Here is a 13,720-nt window from a genome sequence, read left to right as displayed (position 1 = left end):
AAGACGTTAGCTTTCCAATGCCACCAAGATCACGTCAATTTGATAAATGGTTAGGGAGAAAAGCCTTTTGGAATATAGACTGTTTGGCTGTAACAATTTGGAGAATAATTTTTTGTTCCAATTTTGGATCCCAGAAACGAGAACCCTAAAAGGGTTTTCAGTTCTAACTAAAAATGAGAAAGTTTGAGATCTATGTCTGAGCTTTCTAACAGCTATAAAAATATGGATTTTGGATGTCGGATGACTGAAATATAGATATGAGAACAGAGGTTGTTCTACAGATTTATAAGAAAATTTGCATGGGGTCGTGAGATTTGCACATGCTAAGGGTAAAAAAGTTTTAAAATTTTTGAGTACATGAGAAATTGGACATCGAGCAGATTTCAAAATTTGTGAGGCATTTTCTAAAAATGCATCAAATTTGTCGTACCATCATTTTCCGTTTATTTTATTATCCATTGATATTCCATTTGGTTATAGGCAAGATTCTTTTCTGGTGATATTCTAATAAGGCTAATCATAATATTAGAATCTAACACACCAATTTAAAAATGACTAATGCTTTATCATCACCATTAAGAGTTGTTGCACCTAAATGGGCTCACCTTGCTAATACTTATCGTTGAACTACAAATCACAGTATCAAATTACAAAGTCAAGGGAGTTGGCGCAGTGGGATGGGGGCCTTGCTGCTAGACAGGCCGTCAAGGTTGGCTGTCGCCCCTCTGCGCAAGCCAATGTGTAGAATAGGCCCTGGGGGTAGGGGTCCTAGCCTTGGAGTTTTAAGCAGCCGGCATGATGACCGTAGGTATGACAGGCTGAGCCAGTGCGACCATGTCTTCGTATCGAGTGTGATTTCTTTGGATTATAATTCAAAAAATCTTATGGGAAAAAGTATAAAACAGTATCATTTTTGTATTATTGTACCTTCTCTTGTTTTCATTGAAGAGCGATTGTTACTTTTTTCTGTTTTTTTCTTGAAAAGTAAACTGGGAATAATCTTCATGGATTCAAACATGAGACCTTTCGGTTACGATAGTGTGACCTAACCATCCAACTATCTCATTCGACCTCAAGAGCTATTCTTACATGAGCCTAGTACTTTGTCTCCTGGCCGTAGGATTTCAAAATGAATGGTCTAAGATTCGTTGCCTTCATAACTTTGATAAGGTGAAGAACAATCACTAGAGTTTTAAAATCCAATGGTCCAATTCCCCCATCTTACTGTTAGGGTAGGTGAGGGGAATGCTCAAGCAAACATAATGCATCAACGTAATAGCAGTGGAAGAAAGCAAGTTGGACACCATAGTATCAAGATGGCGGTGGGGTCCCATGAGACAGGATATGCCCTTGCAAACAACTATTCCGTTTTGTTTTTTGTCCTTTAAGATGCATAGATATTTTAACCAAGGTCTGCACGTGTGGCTGAATGGTTGGGTTGTGCCATTTAACTAGGGAATCTTGCGTCACACTCACATTTTTTTTTTTTTGACTAGGGCAAAGCAAAACTCTCATCACCAACCACACATTAGTAGGGCTCCTGTTGGTAAAACCCTTCCCCACCAAGGAGCACACTCAACTTCTACGTTGTGCAAGGGATGCCTTTTAAGCTGTCGTCATCCCATGTTATATGACATTTTGGATATGATTAGGGAAAAGTCTCATCTCCAACCACATATTAGATGACCTCCAATTGGTAAAACCCTTAGGGGTGTTTGATTTGCCATTCCCTCTCGTTCGTGGAACACCCAGCTTGTGGGGCTCACGTGCCACTACACGCTCACCCAAAAGCAGGACAGCACGGACAGGCGAATGCACTGTCCTGCAGATGCTTTCGCCTCTCTCCCCTGAACAGCATGGGACGAGACAGAGTGGAACAAAGTTAAAACACACACACACACACACACACACACACACACACACACACGAGTCCAGGGAGATTATACCCGACTCTCTTACCCATTTGGTCTAATATCAAATTGATGTAAATGGAAAAGGCCTAATTTACGAAAAAACTATCAACTACCAATTATCTAGGAAAAGCTGAAAAAAGTAAGAAATGAAAAAACTTGAAATATCTAAAATTTTAAACACTGAGATTGTCATATCAACTCTGAATAACCTCTTATATCTTTCATGTTTTCATAGACGAGAGTTTTCTAATTACAATCAAATTAATTAACACATTTAAATAACTTTCCAAAAAGATAAAACTTATCTTAGCAATATGGATCAACATAATGATGATCTTAGTACAAAAACCCAAAACAAAATCTAAAATGAATCCAAGCAAATCCTTTATGAACCCGGGTTTTGTGCTTGCTCATCAAGAATATTTAAAATTTTAAAAATATTAAACCGAATTGGCCATAGAATTGATTTTGAGTAGAATCAGCCCATTCTTAAAAAATGCACAAGACATTACTAAACATGCACTTGAAAGCACGTGTTTTTTTATTAGTCGAGGATAGAAAGTCAGTCCTATTGAAGTAAGATTTTTTATCGGATTTTTTCATATTTATTTTCCTCAAAAAATAAAAAAATACCCAGTTTTTGGCCTGTTTGAAATACTGGCATGCACGGGGCCCACTCAAAACAATAGCAAAAGTCACTGCCGACTCCTTTTTACCTCCTTTTCAAAGGTGCCCTAAAGAGTAGACAGATGGTTTATTGAGAACCCAACTCTTTTGACCTAGAGTTTCCAATGATTGTTATGATGGAGGAACCAAAGCTAATGAAAAGACTATTATGGACTATGAAGTCATTCTCAAGCACTTGTTAAAGTTGCGGGGGGAGTCTCGTGCATGTCTGTTTTCATTTATATAGGTTAAAAGATGACATGAAAATCTTTCGGGTTATAATGTCATTTGTTTTTTTAGTTAGTTTTAAGGGTATTAGTGTGCTCGTTAGGATTTTAACACACTATAGGCACATACAAAAGGCAATCCAATAACTCTGAGTTACCTCAAAACCAATGTTAGATAAAACACTAATTTCACCCTCTCTTGTTGTCTTAGGGTTGCGAATGAATAGGATATTCGATCCATGTTATTTCCGGATATGAATCCTTAAAATCTGAATTCAAGCTGGTTTTCCCCAGTTAAATAAATAATTTGTGAATGGTTATGTTGTAACTCCAACTTGTACCCACAAAGAAAGGAAATAAAAGGAAAAATGATGTCCAAACGAATAGATAAAGCTACTCATATTTGGTGAAAAGGATTTGGTATGTATAGTTTTTTTTTTTTGGATTAGCAAGTTGGGGTTAGGCAGTCTTTTCTTTCTTTCTTTTTGAAAGGCAAGCTGGGTTTAGGCAGACTCCTACCAGTTATCTCACCACCAACTGAAATGTTTGAATCCAGCACTGCTTAATGGTTTTCTCAGGGAATCTGACTGCCACCCATTGCTCCAATGCTTGCCAAAGATCTGTAGATCGTTTCCATCACTCCAAAAAGATTACAAATTATCCGCTATACTTAAGATGCCATCGGGCAATGCAAAAACAAATGAGTGTTGGATTCCTCAGCTACGTGACACGTGCAGCATCTGTTCACGATTTGAACACCGAACCATTGAATCCTGTTCACCGTGAGCAACCGGCTATCCAATGTCATTCTCAAGGTGTATGAAGCCCTCGGGAAGAAGTTATGTGGCCACACCATATGATGAAGAGGGAAATGTTGGCCATGGTCTCGAATAACTTCCCATGCAGCGCGCGAATTAAATTCTTCATTTTGCCTCCAAGAAAGTTGATCAACACTCTAAAAACACACACTCACATGGTAGAGAGACACCAGAAATAAGTGGTTCTGTGTGTTTTTCACCTACGTTCACGGAAACACTAGAAAAATGACTCACCTCTCTTGAGATGCTGCATTATATTCTGAGTGTACCATGGTGAGAGAGATGGGAGATCTCCTTTCCAACTTTTTTTCTTGGAGAGCCTCCTTGATTTGTGGCAGGTACAACAGTATTTTCAGGATGATTACATTCATATTTAGCAATATAATTATCTACTAAATGCCCACGTTTTGAACTTCATGATTGGAACGATGAACCACTTTCCAATCCTCATCCTGAGTCACCTTTCCTATTCTGCAGGACTTTCCAGCCTCCTTATTTCCTTTTAGGATCAACCTCATATCTTCTCCCCCCCCCCCCCCTGGTCCTTCCTGCTATTTAGTTAGAGTCTCAAGTCTTACTTGCTTTCCATCCTTGTATGAGTCATACCATCTTTGTGTATGATCTTGCTTGCTATTATGGAAGGCAGGATGGCTACACCTTCCACTTGATTCCTCCACATGATAGATCTTGCTATCTTTGTGAGGAATAGGATCTAGATCTTCATCAAACTGGCTGACCGTGTGGACCCCACTATGCCTGACTTTGCTGGCCGTGTGGACCCTACCTTTATCATTATCACACTCCTCGCCAATTAGATAAGACCTGCAATACATGAAAAGAAATCTGCATAAGGTTAGATATATAATGAGCTAAAAAATTTGTATTAGAGATTATATGGTCAACTCCCACTCTCTCAAAGATCTGAAATGTTCTCCAGTAATGTCACTCAAAAGAAGGCTTATGAGGGGAAAACGGCCAACCCAAGGATCAAACCAGAAGTCGATGAGTTCACCAGTGCCCACAATCCATTGCGCTACTCCCCCAATGACTTCAACCCCCATCTGAGTCGATCTCCAATCCCATAATTTCCTTCCACTGCGCCACTCTATCCAAAGATGATTCACCCGAAGATACTTACACTGGATAAGAATAGACCAAGGGTCTTGGCTTTTAGATGCTAGCTCCCATGCCCTCTTGGCCAATAGCGCCAAGTTAGTATCCTCCAATTGCCTGATACAGAAGCCACCCTCACTACGAAGTTTGCAAACCACCTCCCAACTAAGCAAATGTGATTTTGGTTGGTTAGTGGAAACACACCAAAGGAATTGTCACATAATCATCTCCATCTTCTTTATGGCAGACTTAGGAAGCTTGTAACACATCATCTAGTATACTGGAAAGGATATTGTAAAATTAGATTTACATGGGAATTGAATTCACACCTTTATTGAGTATGAGGAGGTATTTATATACAATCGATGTACAGAAAAATCCCTTGATAATAGGGGATAAAACCAACAGCTACAACAACTTATAAGATAGGTATTAATTATGCATGACCTCATATTATATGTGATTTTGAAGGTCCTTATCACATCATATGGGATCCTTATCTCTTTGACACTCCTCTTCAAGCTAAGAGTGAAGATATGTGACTCTCAGTTTGCTTATGAGAATTTGAAACTGTTCCTTTGTGAGGACGTCTATAAGTTGTAACTTTATAGGAACATACTTGGTATATATGACACTTGATTGCACTTTTTCACGAACAAGATGACAATCTAATTCGATATGTTTGGTTTGCTCGTGAAACACCGGGATTGCAACAATATGTATTGTTGATTGATTGTCACAGTACAATATCATAGGGCCTTTGTGGATGATTCCAAAATTGGCTAGAAGTGCCTTCAACCAAACTAACTCACATGTTGTCACTGCCAAGGACCGGTATTTCGCTTCAACAGAAGATCTTGAAATGATGGCTTGTTTCTTACTTTTTCATGAAATAGGACTGATCCCTAGCATAGTGAGGTAACGAGTTATGGATCTTTGAGTCATCGGACAACTAGCCCAATCTGAGTCACAGTAGGCTGATAGTTTAAGTTCACTTTTGGTAGGCAGCATAATTTCATGACCGGGAGATGATTTTAAGTACCTTAAAACCCGAACATAAGCATTGTAATGTGGCACTCTAGGCTCTTGCATAAATTGGCTCAATATGTGGACAGAGTAGACAATATTTGGTTGAGTCACTGTCAAATATATTAGGCATCTTACTAGTCTCCTGTAACACGTAGGCTCTTGAATGAGTTCTCCATCTTGCGCATTTAACTTTAACTTTTGATACATTGAAAAATCAAGAGGCTTTGCACACATGAGACCTACATCAAATAATAAATCAAGTACATATTTATTTTGGCCTAGAAAGATTCCTAATGGTGCTCTAGCCACTTCAATTCCTAGAAAGTATTTTAATCGGCTCAGATCATTAAGCTGAAATCGAGAATTCAAGAAGTACTTGGTCCAAGATATGGTATAGTTGTCACTCCCTGCCACAATGATGTCATCTACATAGATTAAGAGGACTATAATTTTTTAGCTTGTTTTCTTTGTAAAAAGAGTATAGTCGAATGATGTATGCATGAAACCAGTTTCATTGAGTGTAAATGTGAGTTTATTGAACCAATTTCTGGAGAATTATTTTAATTCATAAATAGATTTGTTTAATTTGCATACATAATGATGCTCCCCCTGATGGTTGTACCCCGGTGGTAAGTCCACATACACGTCCTCATGAAGATCGCCATGTAAAATGACAGTGTTAACATCCAACTGGTATACCATCCAATTGTGAATGGAGACAAGAGTGAGTAGACAACAAATGGTGGTGAGTTTGGCCACTGGTGCAAACGTCTCATGATAGTCAAATCCTTCAACTTGACTATAGCCTTTGGTGATCAGATGGGCTTTATAATGCTCAATAGACCCATTGGATTTAAGCTTGACCTTGTAAGCCCATTTACATCCAATAAATCGTTTACTTGGTGGGAGGGGGACGACAGTCCAAGTGTGATTCTCTTTTAAAGCTTGGATCACGTTTAGCATAGCATCTTGCCAATGTGGATTCTTAGTGGCTTCACTAAAGTTGGGAGACTCAACATTATTTAGAACAACAGACAAGAAGGCCATGTGTGAAGAGAAAAATTTAGAGAGAGAAAGAGGATTTTGGATGGGGTAGGGATTACCTAAAGAAGCAAGACCGGGAGGCATGGGTAACACTTGCTTCGGTACCATGGCTGAGGAACAAACATAGTCGAATAAGTAGGAGGGGTGGGTGAGAACCCTAGTAGAATGGCGAGTGTTGGAAGTAGGAGTTGGGGAGGTATGCGTATGCACATTCGGAGCGTGAGCTATTGAGTGTGCAACGGTATCAGGTTCTATAGATATTTGTGGGGCTAGGGATGGTGGTTGGTCATTGTGATCATCAACGACAATGGGTGCATGATTGGTGAATGTATCCTCAATGGGTTTAGGTATGACAGATGCCATGTGAGTAGGCTCGTGTTATGGTTGGGTAAGAAAATAAAATTCATTTTCGTGAAATAAGACATCTTGACTAAAAAAAAAATCATTAGTGTTCAGATCATAAAGATGGTATCCTCGCTGATTGTAAGGATATCCAATAAAAATATATTTTTGGGACCTTGAAAAAAAATTATCTCTGATAGGACTTAAATTTGGGGCATAACATAAACATCAAAATACTCGTAAATGGTCATAGTGGAATTTTCTTTTGAAAAGAACTTTATAGAGAGTTTGGTTGTGTAAAATATATGTAAAGATGTGATTGATCAAATATATAGTTGTGAGGATACACTCTCCTTAAAATTCTATAGGTAAGTTGGCTTGGAAACTTAATGCATGTGCAACCTCGAGGAGATGATGATGCTTTTGTTCCACCCTGCCATTTTTTTGAGGAGTTCTCATGCATGACCGTTGGTGATCAATCCCATTTTGGTGAAAAAAAAATTGCATGCCTTGTGATAAGAATTTAGCACCATTGTCAGATCGAATGCATTGCACTTGGCTTTTATACTGCGTTTTGACAATGACACAAAATTTTGTAAAAAAAAAGAATGTTGCTAACTTATAAGAAAAACCCAATGACACAACATTTTTTTCTCACTCTTGTAGATGATGTCTCACAATATACATGGGTTTTTCTTATAAGATATATCACAATGCACAAGAGAGAACGGTTCACTGCTCCTATTAGAACTTATTAAAAAAGAAAGTCGAGTATGTTTAGCTGATGTCATAGGTCAGACAAACAATTAAAATAAGAAGATAATTCACCAAGTTCTTTAAACAGATGTATGGTTCGATCATAAGAGGGATGTCCAAGTCTCATATGCCAAATTTGCGTATCCAGTAATTTGGTAGCATGAAAGGCATGACTAAGTTGAAAGAGATGGTCAAAATGGTAGAGTCTGTCGCGAAGCTTACCCGCTCTAATCAGCTTCTACGTTGAATGGTCCTAAAAATCACAGAATATGGGGGAAAATATAGCAACACAATTCAATGATTCAGTTAGTTTTCTGATGGATAATAAATTATAAAGAAAATGAGGAACATGAACATTATTAAGGATTAGGTTTGATGATAGTTGAGTTTTCTAGAAATGGGCTACCCATATGGTCTAATCATTGGGTAATCTAACAGCTTTTTCTTCGGACATAGACTGAATATCAAATAATAAATTTAAATGAGGAGTCATATGATCTGATGCTCCTTTATCAATAATCCAGGAAGCATGGGACAAAAAGGAAAATGAATGAGAATATGATGTGTTACCTGCAAGATTATCAAAAGCTAGTTTAGAGTCTGGATTAAGCCACTCGGTTATCTATTTAAGTTGATCCTCACTTAGTTGTTCTAATGCAGACATCCTATAAATTGAGTTGGTGGAACTTGTAGCTGCACTGGTTGCTCCGTTGGTATTTACTTGATCATTGACATTATTTATCCGACTATTCATAGGAGTTTGAATTTTGGGATGGCCTGTCAGATAGCCTACAAGGCTATAATATTGAGCCTTAACATAACCAAGCATCCCACATTGATCACATCGAGGGCGTTTGTGACCTCTCCCAATGCTTCGATTATCATTTTGGTGACCAGTGTGTTTGCCAATGCATTGGCTATTAATGCAGCTGAGTTGGAGATGTCATTTATGGATGGCTTCAAGAGTTGTTGAGTCTCCTCTTGGCTTACCAACAAGTAAACGCGGCTCACATTGGGCAAATAATCCATGGCTAAAATATTACTATAAATCCCAGAGAGGGATTCACTAAGGCCCATGAGAAAGTCAAATACCTTCTCCCTCTGTTGACATTCATTGCACTTTTTAAATGTGTCACATGTGCAAGTTGGGATTGTAGAATATGAGCTTAATTCCTCCTAGTAGGTTTTTAAAGTATTAAAATATGTGGCCAAGGGAGATTGGTCTTGGCGTAGATCACGTATCAATTTTTTAAGTTGACAAATACGAGTAGAGTTACTTCAAGAAAATTATTTTGCAAGATCTTTCCATGCTTTACTTGCAAGATCCGCATAGAGAATTCTATTTATGATATTCTTGGAAACAATGTTGAGAATCCATGACAGTACCATGTCATTGCATCGATTCCATAGAGGATACTTGGTCGAAGTAGGTTTCAGTTGCGGTAATGAGCTATCTATGAAAGCAAGTTTATTTTTTGCATTTAGCACCATTCTCATTGCTTGTTTCTAGGTAGAATAGTTCACCTATGAGAGGGGTGTGTACGATAACCATGCCTGGATTATCTGAATGGTAAAGTCGATATGAGAATGTAGAAGGTGTGGATTCTTTGCTTGGTATCTCTACTATCATGAGGACAAGTATGATAAAAAAAACACAAACCTCTGGATGGTGCTCCTATGGTAGTGCAGCAGGGCAAAAAAGTGACCAGCAAAAAAAATTGACCAACGGTGAGGACCGACAGAGTGTCGCTGGAGAGGGGATCAACACAGACTCGACCAAAGTTGTGTTCTACTGTGGTGCTGCAGAACAGACTATGACTGGAGGAAGATGCCGACAATCTGAAATGCAGCAGAGACAATGGTGTTGTAAAAAAGGTATGTTCTACTATGGTGTTGCATAACTTGTCGGAGATGCTGACAATCTGAAATGCAGCAAAGACAATGGTGTTGTAGAATGAACGATGAGGGTCATCAACCGATGATCACAAAGGCTTGTTTGCACAAATGATAGGCTTCGGCTCTGATACCATGTAAAATTAGATTTACATGGGAATTGAATTCATACCTTTATTGAGTATGAGGAGGTATTTATATACAATCGATGTACAGAAAAATCCCTTGATAATAGGGGATAAAACCAACAGTTATAACAACTTATAAGGTAGGTATTAATTATGCATGATCTCATATTATACGTAATCTGAAAGGTCCTTAACGCATCATATGAGATCCTTATCTCTTTGGCAGATATAATCACTGAGTTAATAAGAGTGACATGCCTAACCATAGAAAGCAATTTCCCATTCCAAGAATCCAACTTCTTTTGAAACTTTGTGAGGGATTGGCAATGGCTAGCTTTAAGACTCTTTAAACAAAAGTAACCCCCAAGATAAGTGAAGGGAATTTAACCTTGTTGCCATTGACAGATAGATATCACTTGAGTCATCTGGCCATTCCAAATACTAAATGAAATCTAGAAGATTTCTCCTTGCTCACCCGCAAACCAAACACTATCTCAAACTCATTTATATTCTTTAAAAAATTATCCACCAATCTCTCCTTGTCTCTGATAAAGAACAATCAATCATCCACATGCAAGCTATGACTCCAACGAAATCCCCGGACCATAATCGGATAGATATTATCATTGCCTTCCTCTTCCTGAAGCCACCTAGTGAGTCTTTCCATGATCATGAAAAATAACTAAGGAGACATTGTGTCGCCCTGACAGATACCTCTAGAGTTGTGAAGCACTGGCCCTGAACACCCATTAATGAGCATAGATAAACTCGGGAAAGATACACACCATAATCTTGTTAATTTATCTCTTCATATCCAAACAAGAGAAGAGATCTAAGAAAGTCCCAATCTATACTATCATAGGCTTTAATTAGATCCATCTTAAATAGAAAACTCGCCTTCTTGCTATGACTTATGGTATCCACCAACTTATGGGCAATGAGAATACTCTCTTGGATAGTTTTACATTTCAAAAATGCCCTTTGGTTATGAGAGATTGTTCCCTGCAAAATCAACATCATCCTGTTCATAATGATTTTATAAACAACATTGCAAAGGATAATAGGTCAGAATTCGGTCAGTCTCATCACTTTTTGAACCTTAAGAATAAGCACTATATGAGTGGAGTTGATTTGCTTAATAAGTTTACATTTTCAAAGAACTTAATAATCACCTTACACAAATCAACTTTCATGATCTCCTAGTAAGCCTGGAAAAACATGCCTAAAAATTTGTTCAGCCCCAGTGAGTTATCTCCCTTAAGTTCAAACATCGATTGATGAACCTCCTTCTGGATCACCGAATGAAGCAAGTCATGGTTCTCTCTATGTGAAACTTGCATGTCACTGACTCCACTGAATAGGTCATCTTGGCAATATTTCTTTATAAATAGACTGCTATAAATTACAGTCGCCTTAGCCATAATTTCTTTTTGACTAAAACATAAGTCACCATTTTGCTTCTTGAGAACCTTAATATCATTCAACAATTGGTTCTGCTTAAATTTGGCATGAAAAAAGCCTGCAGCCATGGCTATTGACCTTGTTGCTGAGAGAGAAAGAGAGGGTCAACTTTGGTTGTTGTCCTCTCTGCAGCAGAGAGAGGAAGGTCAGGAAGGAGTCATGCCCCTTCCATCTTTTTAGCCAGCAAGATAAGTCTGGGTGCGACCCAAACCGAACCAAGTAAAAAAAAATAGAACCTTATTGGTCTGGACTGAACCAGTTTGGGTGTGAACCAGTCTGAGTCGAGTTTGACCAAGACCGAGTTTGTTCAACTATTTTGGACTCGACTCAGTTGACCAAACCGGTTCTGGCTAAATCGAATCGAGTTGGGTCTGACAAGGTCTTGGTTTCCTATTTGGATCTGGTTTGATATAGACCAAACCAAATTTGGGTCCAGTTCGATCCAGTCAATCTAGATCGATCAAAATTGAACTGCATTCAGAAAAATTTTGAGTTTGGATCCTGTATGACAAAATATGGATCCAGATCAAAACTTGATCTGGTTTGGATAAGTGTTGGATCTAGATCCAACTTGGTGGATCAGTTCTGGATCTATATTGGAACTGGGTCTGGATCTAGTTTGACAGTTCTAGATCCAAATTAAAGATGGATCTGGATCCAACTGATAGCTAGATGAATTAGTTCTGGATCTAGATTAGAACTAGGTCTGGATCCAGATCAGAACTAGGTCTGGATCCAATTTGATAGTTCTAGATCCAGATCAGAACTTGATCTGGATCTAGTTTGTAATTAATTATAAATTTTAAGAATCTAATTAAGTTTTTAAACCAAACCCAGATGGGTCGAGACTAGGTTCAGTAAACCTAGTACTCTAAACTCAGACCAAACATGTTTTAACCTATGATGAGTTAGGTCAAATCATAAGAGTTGAAATGACCAAATTACCCTTGAATATAACCAATATCTTATTAAGTAAAATAAGCATAACTTTGCACTCTCAACTCAGAATTGAGTGATGTTTGGTGCATTGGACTCATGCATTAGACTCGTATCATAGAAAAAAATCTTATTGTCTTCTGGTTCTGGACAAATCAAGAGCACAAAAATTGAGGTCTGACGAGTCAACTCAAGAGGGATATTTTGGTAATTTTGTCAAAATATAAAGAAGTTATGTATATTAATATAAACATACTTGTGTGATGAATAGATCATATTGTTAGAGCCACTTGAGACTCAATTGTGACCAGAGTACAATATTTATATTCGAGGTAAGGAATATTATAAGTTATCTTAGTTATGAACAAACCATATTGCATTGCATATTATTATTGATGATGCATATTAGTATGTTTAGAAACATAGCTCTTGAGTGTTAGCATAATATGCATAAAATGACCATGCATGAGATTATTGCAATAAGATTATTATATGCACATGTTAGTCGTGATATGTCATGTATATTAGAAAAATATTATTTTTATGATAATATATATATGTTATAATCTGCAAATAATATGCATTGTAATTAGCCTTGAGTCCCTTAAATCTAGTCATGTTATGTGAATTTTATATTGAGATTAGCATTCTTAACCCCTTAAATCCCAAAATATGCTATTAAAATTCAATTGAGCATGATCTAATACTCTAACAAGTGATTAGATTACCAATTAGGAAAACCCCTAATTCAATTAAATGAATTAATTATGAATTAAAATTTTAACATGTTATTGAAATTCAATTAAGCATGATTCAACACTCTGCCACATGATTAGAGTGCAAATTAGGAAAAAAATCCTAATTCAATTATTATTTGCATGAATTATTAATCTAATATATACATAACATCCAATTAAACATGGTTCACCACTCTAATATAGACTTAGAGTGTGAATTAGGAAAAATCCTTAAATCTAGCATAAGAATTGAATATCAATTGCATGAATTAGTACTTTAACATGTATTTCAAATTCAATTAAACATGATACACCACTCTAATATAGGATTAAAGTGTGATTTAGGAAGAATCCTCAAATCTAACATAAGAATTGAATACCAATTGCATGAATTAATAATCTATCATGAATTTAAAATTCAATTAAATATAGTTCACCACTCTAATATGAGATTAAAGTATGAATTAGAAAAAATCTTTAAATCTAACATAAGAATTAAATCTAAATAGCATAAATTACTAATCTAACATGCATGTAAAATTCAATAAGCATGTCACACTATTGTAACATACAATTAGACTATAAATTAAGGAAAACTCCTAATTAGCATGCTTGAATTCTCTACAATCATATAAGGATTAGGACCCCCTACCTTAG

Source organism: Nuphar pumila, chromosome 4, assembly GCF_984573655.1.
Source record: "Nuphar pumila chromosome 4, dmNupPumi1.hap1.1, whole genome shotgun sequence".
In the NCBI taxonomy this organism is placed as follows: domain Eukaryota; kingdom Viridiplantae; phylum Streptophyta; class Magnoliopsida; order Nymphaeales; family Nymphaeaceae; genus Nuphar; species Nuphar pumila.
The sequence above is the reverse complement of the archived record's forward strand: the minus strand, read 5'-3'. Positions refer to the sequence as shown.